A 13,228-nucleotide genomic window follows, 5' to 3' on the forward strand; every position below is an offset into this window, starting at 1 on the left:
TCCTGTCGTCCCCCTGGACGCGGGCCCCCCCTGTCGGTCCTCCCGGGGCCGACAGCCTCACTGCCTCTGCCTCGGCTCCGGTGCTGGATCCTCTCCGGTCCGCTCCCCGGCCGTTCCTTCCCTGGTGGGGCTTGGCTCCGTCCGGCTCCTCTCCGCTCCGGGCGTCCCCGCTGCGCAGTCGGCTCCTGCTGCTGGGCTCCCCGCCGCTCCTGCTGCTGGGCTCCCCGCCGCTCCCGGTGGGGTCCTGCTCGGGTCCTGCGGAGGAGGCTGAGAGCAGAATCCTCCCTGCTCTCCCCAAGCCCCCCTTGCTGCTCCTTCCTCCCCCCTTTTGAATTCCCCGCTCGGCGTCTGGCCGGCCCCCGCCCTTCCGGGCGCCGGCCCTGCGCTCCTGGGTCCTAGCGCTGGCCGGGTTCCAGCCGCGCCGTCTTGCGCATGCGCGCCAGTCACGCCGGGTTCCCCTTGCCCCGCCGGCTCCGGCACGCGGGGCTGGGTTCCTGTCCCCCGCTGACCTTCCCCGTGGGGCGCGGGGCCGCGGTCCCCGTGGCTGGGAGTGCGGGGGTAAGTTCCCCCGTCACACCCCTCCCCCCTAGTCTCTCTTGTCTCTCTTTTTACCTCCTCTCTCTCAACACACCGGGACAAAAAGTCTACGTTTGAGTGCTCTCGCCCCGCCCGATGGACTATTATAAATGAATATTGCTGCAAAAACAGGTACCATCTCATTACCCGGGGGTTAACCTCTTTCATGTTGTGCATCCACGTTAAGGGTGCATGGTCCGTCACTAATCGGAACGTGTTGCCCCAGAGGTAATACCTCAGCATTTCTACCGCCCACCTAAGTGCTAGCGCTTCCTTTTCTATGGTGGAGTACTGTTGTTCTCGTGGCAGTAGTTTGCGGCTCAGGTACACAATGGGTCTATCCCCTTTTCCTTGGTCCTGAGCCAGGACCGCCCCCACCCCTAAATTGGACGCGTCCGTTTGCACGATGAAGGGTTTAGTGAAGTCGGGTTGTGTTAGTACTGGTGCGGAGGTAAGCCTCTGCTTCAGCTGTTGAAATGCCTCTTCGCACCGCTCCGTCCACTTCACTTTTTCCGGGTAACCCTTTCTCGTTAGGTCTGTTAGGGGGGTCGCGATGGTGGCGAACTGCGGGATGAATCGGCGGTAATATCCGGCCAGCCCCAAGAACTGCCGCACCTGCTTCTTCGTGGTCGGGGCCCGGTAGTTCTGGACCGCCGCTATCTTGTTCACTTGCGGCCTCAAGTGGCCCCTTCCTACCACATACCCCAGGTATGCCACTTCTGCCTGGCCAAAGGTGCACTTGGCCGGGTTGGCTGTCAGTCGCGCTTCCTTTAACGCCTGTAGGACCGCTCGGACGTGTGTCAGGTGCTCTTCCCATGATGCGCTGAAAATGATGATATCATCAATATAGGCGGCGGCGTATGCCTGATGGTCTCGCAACACCTGGTCCATGACCCTCTGGAAGGTGGCCGCCGCTCCGTTTAATCCGAAGGGCATTGTGATAAAATGATACAGTCCCGATGGCGTGGCGAAGGCAGTCTTTGCCTGTGACGTGGGCGTGAGTGGGATCTGCCAATATCCCTTGGTCAGATCTAATGTCGACAGGTATTGTGCCCGCCCCAGTCTCTCCAGTAACTCTTCTACCCGTGGCATCGGGTAGGCATCCATTCGGGAGATGGCATTCACCTTTCGGAAATCGATGCAGAACCGCAGGGTCCCGTCCCGCTTGGGGACGAGCACGATGGGGCTTCGCCAGGCGCTCCGGGATTCTCGTATGACCCCCATCCGCAGCATCTTGCTTACCTCCTCCTGCACGGGGTCCCACATCTTCCGAGGTAGCGGGCGGAGGGGTTCTCGAATCTTTTGTCCGGGTGGCGTCTGGATATGGTGATACCCTGCCGTGGTCTTGCCTGGCTGAGTCGACAGCACGTCTGCAAATTCCCGCAGCAGGCTTCTCATCCCCTCCCTCTGGGGCTCCGTCAGCTCCGCTCCCAGGGGGGCCTCTTCCTCCACGTCCTTGATGTCGCCTCCCCAGGGTCCCAATTCCGGCTCCGCCTTCTGCAGACTGACCATGAGGCCTTCCCGTTCCCTCCATCTTTTTAACAGGTTTACATGGTAGATTTGCGCCCCTTTTCGCCGGTCCGGGAGTTTGATCTCGTAATCCACGGGACCTACTTGCCGGATGACCTCATAGGGGCCCTGCCATTTTGCTAATAGCTTTGATTCTGCCGACGGCAGCAGCAGCAGAACCCGCTCTCCCGGGGCAAAGGTCCGCACCTGTGCCCCTCGGTTGTAGTAGCGCGCTTGTCTCGCTTGGGCCTTGCGGAGGTTACCCTGGGCCAGTTCTCCTACGGCTCTCAATCTCTCTCGTAGTCCTAAAATGTACGGGACCATCCCTTGTACCTTGGGGGGCTGTTCTTCCCATTCCTCTTTGATAAGATCCAATATGCCCCGAGGCTGTCTCCCATAGAGTAACTCAAACGGGGAAAACCCGGTAGAAGCTTGGGGTACTTCCCGCACGGCAAACAGTAGGGCCGGGAGGAACTGGTCCCAATCCCGGGGGTCTAGTTCTATAAACTTCCGTAGCATGGTTTTGAGGGTCCTATTAAAACGTTCCACCAACCCGTCCGTTTGGGGGTGGTATACGGATGTGCGGAGCTGCTTCACCCGGAGTAGGCGGCAAAGCTCCGCTAGGACTCGCCCTGTTAAGTTTGTCCCCTGGTCCGTTAATATTTCTTGGGGTAACCCGACCCGGGAGAATACCTTAACCAGCTCCTCGGCCAGGACCGGGGCCTTCGTGCTGCGGAGCGGGACCGCCTCCGGGTAGCGGGTGGCGTAGTCTATCAATACTAAAATGTATCGGTTGCCCTTTCTTGACCTCTCGAGGGGCCCCACTAGGTCCAATGCTATTCTCCTAAAAGGCACATCCACTACTGGCAAGGGTACCAGCGGAGCTCTCGCCACACTCTTCCCCGCCACTCGCTGGCACTCCGGGCAGGAGTCGCAGAAGTCTCTGGTTTCTTTGTGAACCCCCGGCCAATAAAACCGTTGCAGTATGCGCTGCAGTGTTTTTTCGCTCCCTAAATGTCCTGCCCAGGGGTTGGCGTGCGCTGCCTCCAGCACTCGCCACCGCCGCCGGGCTGGCACCAGCAGCTGCCATACCTCTCCTCTTTGCTCTGGGGGGCAGACTACCCGATACAGTCGGTCGTCTCTTACCTCGAAACGAGGTCCCCTCTTGCCGGTCCTGTCTGGTTCCGCCGTATTCCCCGCCTGCTCCCATGCATGCTTCAGGGATTCGTCCTCGCACTGCTCCCGTACGAACTCGTGGTCGTCCGCCGTCGCTCTTCCCCTATCATCGATGCTTGGCGTGTCTCCGGCCTGGGCCTCCCGCGGGGGCGTTGTTGCGTGGGGTCGTGACTCCGCCCTCTCCGCCTGGGTGGGATGGACCTTTCCCCACTCTTGGAGGAGTCGTGTTAGTCCTGGCCAGTCCCGCCCTAGCACTACGGGGTAAGCCAGGCCCGGGGCCACGGCCACCCGGCACCTCCGCTGTTGGCCCCCCTCTGTAATCAGGACCCATTGTGTCGGGTAGTGCTTCACGTCCCCGTGGATGCACTGCATCGCTATTGTCGGGCCCATTGTACCTCCTCGGGGCAGCAACGCTTCCCGGACCATCGTCTGGTTGCACCCTGTGTCCACGAGGGCCCATACCTCCTTCCCTGCCACGCCTACCTGTACGGTGATCTTGTCGTCGGCCCTGCTCCTAGCCCGTTGGTCGGCCATCAGGGCCCTCCCGTATGAGCAGTCCATGAACGGGCAGTCTCTGCGGAAGTGTCCCTCTTGCCCACACTCGAAACAGGCGCCGGGTGTCGGTGCCTCCGGGGGTCTCGGGGCGACTGCCGGCTTTTCCCGGGGCAGGTTCTCCTTTGGGGGTCCCGGTGGGGGTGTGGTGGAAGGCTCCCCCCACCTTTTCCACGGTATGGGTGGCGCGCCCCAGCCTCCGCGGGCCCTTGAGGGCCGTGCTCTCCCGCGCTCCCCACGACCCCCAGGGCCTTCAGGACCCCTTTCCACCCTCTCTTCTCCCCCTGCCGCTGCCATGTAATTCTCCAATATAGAAGTAGCCTCTCCCAGGGTAGTGGGCTGGTGGCGTCGGACCCACAGGCGACTATCTGGGGGCAGGATCTGCAGGAACTGGTCCAACACTACCATCTCCACGACTTGCATGGATGATTTTCTCTCCGGCTCCAGCCACCTCATGGCCGCCTCTTTGAGCCTCTGTACCACCGCTCTCGGTCGCTCGCCTGGCCGATATTTCTCCGTCCTAAACCTCTGCCGGTGCGTCTCCGGCGTGATCCCTGCCTGGTCTAAGATGGCCTCCTTTACTTTATGATAGTGTAAAGCGTCTCGTGCTGCCAGACCCCTGTAGGCCCCTTGCGCAGCGCCCGTAAGGTATGGGGCCAGCAGGGTCGCCCAGTTCTCCTCGGGCCACCTGGCTGCCGTGGCCACTCTTTCAAACGTTATGAGAAACGCTTCGGGGTCGTCACTCGGGGTCATTTTCACTAGCCTCAAGGGTAGTGCCAGGGCTGCCCCTACGCCGGCTCCCTCCGTCGTGGCCCCTGTCGGGCCCCTTGACCCTGCCTGGAGCCAGCGCTCGACCTGCCCTTGCTGCTGCTCCATTAACTCCCTCACCAGCCTTTGTTGTTCTTTCTGTTGCTCAGCCATTTGTTGGAGGAGCTGAGTTTGTTGTTGCTGCTGCTGGCGCTGGTTATCAGCCAGCCACTCCAGCAGCTTCCCTGCATCCATCTCCGTAACCTCAGTTGCCCTCAATCTACCTCGTCCTTTGGGTCTATACATCCATACATACGGTGCACCCCTATCCGCTACGGTGCACCCCTGTCTCCCCCCCTTTTTTTCCTTTTTTATATATATATATATATTTATATTTTTTTTTTTTTTTTTTTTAACCGCACCCCCACTATACTACTCCTACACCCCCTTTTCCCCTTGGGGCAGTGCCCACATTCTCCACCAGTGTAACCGAGTCTCTCTTCGGGGGCCACCGGGCACGCCCCTCCCTGAGTCCGAGGGTCCCCGCCTTCGTGTGCCTGGCACCTCCCGATCCCGGTCTCTATCCTGTCGTCCCCCTGGACGCGGGCCCCCCCTGTCGGTCCTCCCGGGGCCGACAGCCTCACTGCCTCTGCCTCGGCTCCGGTGCTGGATCCTCTCCGGTCCGCTCCCCGGCCGTTCCTTCCCTGGTGGGGCTTGGCTCCGTCCGGCTCCTCTCCGCTCCGGGCGTCCCCGCTGCGCAGTCGGCTCCTGCTGCTGGGCTCCCCGCCGCTCCTGCTGCTGGGCTCCCCGCCGCTCCCGGTGGGGTCCTGCTCGGGTCCTGCGGAGGAGGCTGAGAGCAGAATCCTCCCTGCTCTCCCCAAGCCCCCCTTGCTGCTCCTTCCTCCCCCCTTTTGAATTCCCCGCTCGGCGTCTGGCCGGCCCCCGCCCTTCCGGGCGCCGGCCCTGCGCTCCTGGGTCCTAGCGCTGGCCGGGTTCCAGCCGCGCCGTCTTGCGCATGCGCGCCAGTCACGCCGGGTTCCCCTTGCCCCGCCGGCTCCGGCACGCGGGGCTGGGTTCCTGTCCCCCGCTGACCTTCCCCGTGGGGCGCGGGGCCGCGGTCCCCGTGGCTGGGAGTGCGGGGGTAAGTTCCCCCGTCACAGGTGGGGTAGGGAACAATGCAGGCAGGAGACATCACAGGTGCTGGATTAAATACAGACCAAGCCCTGGTTGGATGCAGCAGCTGGGTTTGTCACTGGTCAGTTCTCCAGTGTAAGCCAGGGATTCGAGAATTAACATCACTTCCTCAACACACGTGGTTTTGCTCCACACCGAAAATAAAAAAACCGCAGGACATGATACTGTTGGGCCACACTCGTGTTTAAACAGTATTATTTTTGCAGTGTGTAGAGACAGGCTATCATGCTAATTGTACACTGTTGGTGCATTGAAAAGACAGTTGCCTATCTCTGATTCAGCTTTTATACCAGCTTGTAAAGTGTGTTCTGCGGCAGTCCCACGTGCCGGGGAGAGAACAGAATTCAAAATGGACGCCCTTAAAGGAACAAGCCTCCTTTTCTTTTTTCTTTTTGCTCAACAATTTTCCCACCTTTTTCGATACCTGAAAACTGCTATCATGTCCCTTCTCAGTCTTCTTCTTTCCAACCTGAACAAGCCCATTTCTTTCAGCCTTCCCTCACAGCTTTTGTTCTCTAGACCAGCATTTCTTAAGTGTGTTCTGCGGCCACCAGACCAGTATGCCTTCTTTTTTGGGGCATGAGGGTCTTGCAGAAAACATTTTTTTTGCGCAAAACGAAAACATCCACACTGCTTGGTTTTGCACAAAAACCCCTAGCGCAAAAAAGGATCATCAGAAAATATGTAAATGAGATTGTGACGCATGCAAATGAGTCCCTCGTTAGCATTTTTTTTTTTTTTTGCCGGTACTTTCTGCTTTTTCACCGGACAGAAGCCGCAAATACTGTACTGTCCGGGCCAATACCGGACACCTGGCAATCCTAAACATTTGCCCTTCACTTCATCTGTAACCACAATTGTCTTCCTCTTTCAGGGGTTTCCTTTCTTGTCAGCCAGGGGTGACTTATAAAGGGGAAGGTGTGAAGGCCACGCCCCTCTGCCCCAGGCTCCGCCTCTTCCTGCCCCTATTCCATCCCTCTCCCTCACTCTTGCTCTAACCCCACCTCACCTCTTCTCTCACCCCTGAATGATGTGGCCGGGGGGACTAGTGGGGCTGGTGGCCAGCACTAGCCACAGGGGTCTGCCCCCTGCCCTCCATACACACTGGCAGCAGCTCCACTGTGCTCCCGTGGCTGCATCACTCCACTTCCTGTGGATGAGTGTGGGATGGCATAGCTCCTTCCCCGAGCAATGCGGCCCAATGATCACAGCAAGCCAAGGCCCTTGCTCCACTTGCCCACCACATAAGAACAGCCATGCTGGGTCAGACCAAAGGTCCATCCTGCCCAGTGTCCTGTCTCTCTCTTGCCATCCATCTCTACCCTCTGACAAACAGGAGTCTAGGGACACCATTCCTTACCCATCCTGGCTAATAGCCATTCACGTTTTTACCCTCCATTAATTTATCTAGTTCTCTTTTAAACCCTGTTATATTCCTACCTTTCACAACCTCCTCCGGCAAGGAGTTCCACAGGTTGACTGTGCGCTGTGTGAAGAAGAACTTCCTTTTATTAGTTTTAAACCTGCTGCCCATTCATTTCATTTGGTGGCCTCTAGTTCTTATATTATGGGAACAAGTCAATAACTTTGCCTTATTCACTTTCTCCACACCAGCCCTGACTTTATAGACCTCTATCAGATTCCCCTCTTAGTCTCCTCTTTTCCAAGAGGAAAAGTCCTAGTCTCTTTAATCTCTCCAGTTCCTAACCCCTAATCATTTTAGTTGACCTTCTCTGAACCCTTTCTAATGACAGTATATCTTTTTAGCCACGGCCAGCGAATGCTGGGAGGGGGAGGCAGACTCCCGCTGGAGACGCCCGACCCCCGCTGCCTATTATTTCCCTCATCATGTGTTGCTTATGCTGCCGGCAGAGTGCTGTCGTGTCTGGGTTCCCTCTCTGCTCCAGCTGATGACAGGATGGTGGCTAGGAGTTGGGAGGAGAGTCCTTTGCAAGCGGAACCTTGCTGATGGATAAAAACCTGGGCATGGCTCGTCATCATTAGAGAAGAAGCTGGAGGGGAAAGAGACCCTCAATATGTGAAGGGCTGTTATATCAAGATCCCGGCGATCCACTGCTCTCCATGTCCTCTGAAGGCCAAATAAAAAGACATCGGTTTTCTCTGCAGCAAGGGAGATTTCGGTTGGATATTAAGGAACATTTTCTAACTCTGAGGGTAGCAAAACTCTGGAACAAGTTTCCATGCGAAGTTGTGGAATCCCCAACGGGGGAAGATGTTTAAGGACAGGTTGGACAAACACCTGTCAGAGATGGTCTGGTTTTACCTGATCCTGCCTCCCGCTGGGGGAGAGGGGAGTGGGCCCGCAAATGTCTCAAGGTCACTTTCAGACCTTTCATTGCTAATGCTTTCACGTATGATATTGTCTTCATCAGGAAAAAAGGATTTGTTACCAAACTGGCAAACATATGGTAACATCCCAAAGTGGCCAAGACAGTTCGTATATATGAACTGGTCATGCACTTGAAATGAAATGAACCTATCTCCTAGAATTGGAAGGAACCTTGAAAGGTCATCAAGTCTGGTTCCCTGCCCTCACAGCAGGACCAGGTACCATCCCTGACAGTTTTGCCCCAAATCCCTAAATGGCCTCTTCAAAGATTGAACTCACAACCCTAAGTTTGAAAGAAAAGAAAGGACTATCTTCACAAGGAATGAATGCCCACAAATCAGACATCAGACACCGTCACAAGGAAAAAGCAGTTTCTTTTCATTTTGGCCAAGGTGAGCATAGTCTTAACAATCTCACTACATGTATCTTACTTCAAAGAGACTTTAACACCAGACTTCAAAGAGAAACTTCAGAACTGTAATAGAGATGTAGCCGTGTTAGTCTAGTCTTGCTGAAACAAAAAACAGGACTATGTAGCACTTTAAAGACTAACAAGATGGTTTATTAGGTGTCATTCATGCTTAAATTTGACACTTTACGAATGGGCCTTAACAAAGATGCTAATTATCTTACCCATTACAAAGATAGCTTCCCCAATTATCACCCCTGATTATTCATTGACTCATAGATACTATTCCTTCCCCTTACCTCCCTTCTGTTCTAAATCTGATTTGTCAGTTTAATAACGTGTTTACTTTTTTCATTGTATTCCTTTGGTATATATGGTCATGCCAATTCTCTTCGGCTGTGTCTACACTGGCCACTTATTCCGGAAAATCAGCCGCTTTTCGGGAATAACTTGCCAGCTGTCTACACTGGCCCCTTGAATTTCTGGAAAAGCACTGACGATCTACTGTAAGAAATCAGCTGCTTTTCCAGAAATACTATGCTGCTCCCGTTCGGGCAAAAGTCCTTTTTCCGGAAAACTGTTCCAGAAAAGGGCCAGTTTAGACAGCCCAGTAGTCTTTTCCGCAAAAAAGCCCCGATCGGAGCGCATCTACATTGGCCACGGACGCTTTTCCAGAAAAAGTGCTTTTCCGGAAAAGCATCCTGCCAATGTTGACGCTCTTTTTCCGGAAATACTTATAACGGAAAACTGTTCCGTTTTCAGCATTTCCGGAAAATCATGCCAGTGTAGACGTAGCCTTCCAGAATTTGAGCTGAGGAAGCGGGTCTGGCCCATGAAAGCTCATCACCTAATTAACCATCTTGTTAGTCTTTAAAGTGCTGCATGGTCCTTTCTTTTATTTCAGCAAGATCAGACTAACACGGCAACATCTCTATTAGAACCTAAGTTTAGCAGGCCAATGCTGAAAACCACTGAGCTATCCCTCCCCTCACCATACTGTTAACATGTGTGAAAACCACCAAGTACCCACACTAGGACTTTATCGCATTAGCAAACAAGAGAAAAAAGAAATCTCAGTTTCAAGCTGTTTACCATCTAGAAAGGCTGTTTTTGATATGGGAGGCTGTTCTTTGACTTCCTCAGCTGATTACTCATTTGTGAATGGGCTGAATGGAAGAAGTTTTTATGGGGTTTTTCTTTTTGTGGTTTTGTGGTGTTTACACAAAGTTCTGAATAACTCTGTTATCTTCTGGGTGAAGAAATGGCTGCCTTAGTTTATACTTGAAACACAAACACACACACATCTCCACCCTAGGCCCTGCCCCCACTCAGGGCTGGACTAAGTGGGGGCGGGCTAGATGGGCAGCTGCCCGGGGCACCAAGCTATGGGGGGTGCCTGATTGAAGTGCTATTGGGTGCTGCACGCCAGAGGGCGGGGCTGCACATACGCCATGCATGCACGGTGCCCCTTACCATGTCAATCAGGTGTCCCCCATAGGTTGGCGCCCGAGGGCAGGGTTGCACATCCACTGTGCGCCCACTGCCCAGGGTGCAAGTATGGCTTGGTCCGGCACTGCCCCCACTCCAATTCATCCCTGCCTTTTCCTGCCCTGGCTCCACCTCTTCTTACCCCCTCCCTGAGTGCAACCCATCCTAGCTGCTCCTTGAGCCTCAGAATGAAAAATGGGTGCATAGGACTAGGATAATCAGCTGTGACTAGGGTTGCCTGATGATTGAAACAAAAATACCAAACACCCGCCCCCCACCCAAAAAAAAAACCACTGGGAAAAAAATTCTGTTGAAGAAAAAAAAAGGGGGAGAAGAAACCAAAGTTGTTGAGCAAAAAAAAGGACTCCCAAGACTTATTAAGCGCAAAAAAAAAAAATTAAAATAAAACAGCATGTCCCCTTTAAGAGTGAGTGCAGGGATAGGAACAGGGGACAAGTTGAGCACTAAGACCCAGGGGAGTCATTGCTTCCCCTTGGTCTTTTTGCTGGCAGCCATTTGGTGCCGGCAGCCTTGCAGAACCAGGTAAGCATGGAGTCGGGGGACTGGGGGTTTTGGGGGTCGAGGGGGAGGCCGGGTGCTGACTGTTGGTAGGATTGCCAGGTGCCTGGCATTTTCGCTTCCTGGACAGGGAAAAAAATCAGAAAATACCAGACATCTTACGTATCCGGTATTTTCTGATTTTTTTTAGCGGACAGGAGATGAAAATCTGGACTGTCCAGGTGAATATCAGACACCTGGCAACCCTAGCTGTGACAGCCACAAATCAACTCTTGTGCATGCTGGGCCTGCCTCAAACTTTCCTGGGCAGCAGGATTAACTGTTTCCAGCCCACAGCAGACAACTGCTGGCAGATGAACTCTTCGGTAACATGTAATGCCTTTCCTGGCTCCCAATGCATATAAATGTGGCCTTTTCTCAGGGCGGAGGGAGTAGGAAGCCACTTAGGGAGGACAGAGGCGGCTTTTGCTCCTCCGAGAATTTCCCACCACGGATGGAAAAGGAACCGCTGCTTCCTGAGGTCACTGGAGAACCCTGGAGCCCTAGCTTGAGCATGAAGTTGTGTTGGCTAACAGGGCTGTACGGAGGACTGTGATTAGCAGCTCCTTCCTGCCCCTCAGCTATGGGATATGCGAATCCCCCCGTGTCGGGGATCTTACTGCATTGTGGCAGGACAGCCGGAGAGCTGTCTATACTGTTCTGTGCACACACACACCCTCTCATTTCTCACCCATAGTCTTTAAAGAGGTTCTCAAATGTCTCCAATGGAAGAATAGTGATAGAGATGCAGCCGTGTTAGTCTGGTGTAGCTGAAACGAAAGACAGGACTGTGTAGCACTTTAAAGACTAACAAGATGGTTTATTAGGTGATGAGCTTTCGTGGGCCCGACCCACTTCCTCAGATCAATATGTGGAAGAATATTGGCACAACCATATATATCAAAGTGATACTGGTTGTGCCAATTTTCTTCCGCTATTTGATCTGAGGAAGTAGGTCTGGCCCACGAAAGCTCGTCACCTACTAAACCAACTTGTTAGTCTTTAAAGTGCTGCATAGTCTTGTCTTTTGTTTCAATGGAAGAGAGACAGCCTGTGCATGTCAGGGGTTTTCCATACCAACAAGGTACTGCATAAGAACTTTCTGTCTCAGGGGGTGTGAAAAACCAGTGCTGAGAAGAGCCTGTGGAAACGACTCCCCTTGTGAAAGTGGTTTACCATGAGGGATGGGAGAGCTCTCGCCCAGCATCCTGCCATGTGACCACAATGCTGCATTAAAGCACTTCGCAGCAACAGCTTGAAACTTGAACGTGTAGAAATCCCCCTGCCTACCCCATCAGACAGCAACAGTGCTAGCAGCCTCAGATGGGAGGTACACTCAAAGCACTAAGGGTGGGTAAATAGCTCTCTTCACCCAGCGGATAGGATGAGAGCCAGGAGACAGCCATTTCTGGCTAGCCTTCGCCTAGAGACGGGACCTGCTCCTTAAGACTGTGCCACAAACGATGATCAGCTTTCAGTGTAATCGTCTATTTCAGTTCAGTGCCGTCTAATTCAATAACATGTCACTGTCATAGATATGTCAGCTGCTCCTGATGGAAATCAGAGAAAATCTACTATATAAAAAAGAAGGTTTGTAAGTTTGTTCGCTAATAACTTGGACACTATGGGTATGTCTACACTCCGTCGACGGAGCCATGTAGATGAGGGCTGTAGACAGGGGCAGATAAGAGTGCTACGGGGCCCTGGGCAGTGAAATTTCGTGCCCCCCCCCCCTTTGACAAGGCACATGCGCCGTGGCACCATCCTTGGAGATAGTTAAGAGCAAGTTAGACAAAAAAATCATCCACTCAGGTCACTCAGGTAGATCAGGGCTACTCAACACGTGGCTTGTGGACCCCACCCCTATTTATTTGCAGCCCATAGGGTGATTTCGATTTATACGTGGTTCAACTTGTGGCACACAGGAGGGAGCCAAACCAAAAAACTAGTCAATATAATGATCGTCTGTTGATCTGCGTTTTAGTAGTTAAATGTCTGGACTGTCATATGGGTGGAAGTCGGATACATATTTCATTGTATTATTATCATTGGAACTGACTTAAATCGGGCCTGTGTGTGGTATAGTCTTGGGTTGATCTGTGTATTAGTGCTCATCAGTGTGAAAGAAACTATTTGCATATACTTGTGTTGGAGAAAAGTCAAGAGGCCGAAGACCTGATGAACCGAACTTTATTACACAGCGCTGTGGAGAAATGACAAGGGGATTGCTACTGGACAGAGCCAGGTGAACTCTTTTATACAGCGCAGTAAACAACCACTACTTGACATGCCCAAACTTGTTGCTGGGCAGGATACAGCAGCTATCATGTTTGGCTAAGAGCCAAACATGTTACAGTTTTTTCTTTTCCCACCTAAACATGCTTATCCTGCCCTCACTCAGTATTCCCCTTTGACCTGCCTCCACTTATGTTAGGAGCCTGCTTCCACACTTGCATATACATTTGTATGTATAGGCACCCACAGGTAAGCTGCAGCCCTCGGTATGTGCTGTAGACACATTCTTGGGATTTCTGTATTACCTTATAAATGGGCAAAAGCTTCAGAGGTGTAGCCAAAGCGGCGAGGAGCTTCAGAGGTGTAGCCAAGTTAGTCTGTAACAGGAAAAACTTAAAACCACCAGCCTAGTAGCACCTTAAAGATTAACAAAA

Source organism: Pelodiscus sinensis, chromosome 19, assembly GCF_052426305.1.
Source record: "Pelodiscus sinensis isolate ZL-2025 chromosome 19, ASM5242630v1, whole genome shotgun sequence".
Classification (NCBI taxonomy): Eukaryota; Metazoa; Chordata; order Testudines; family Trionychidae; genus Pelodiscus; species Pelodiscus sinensis.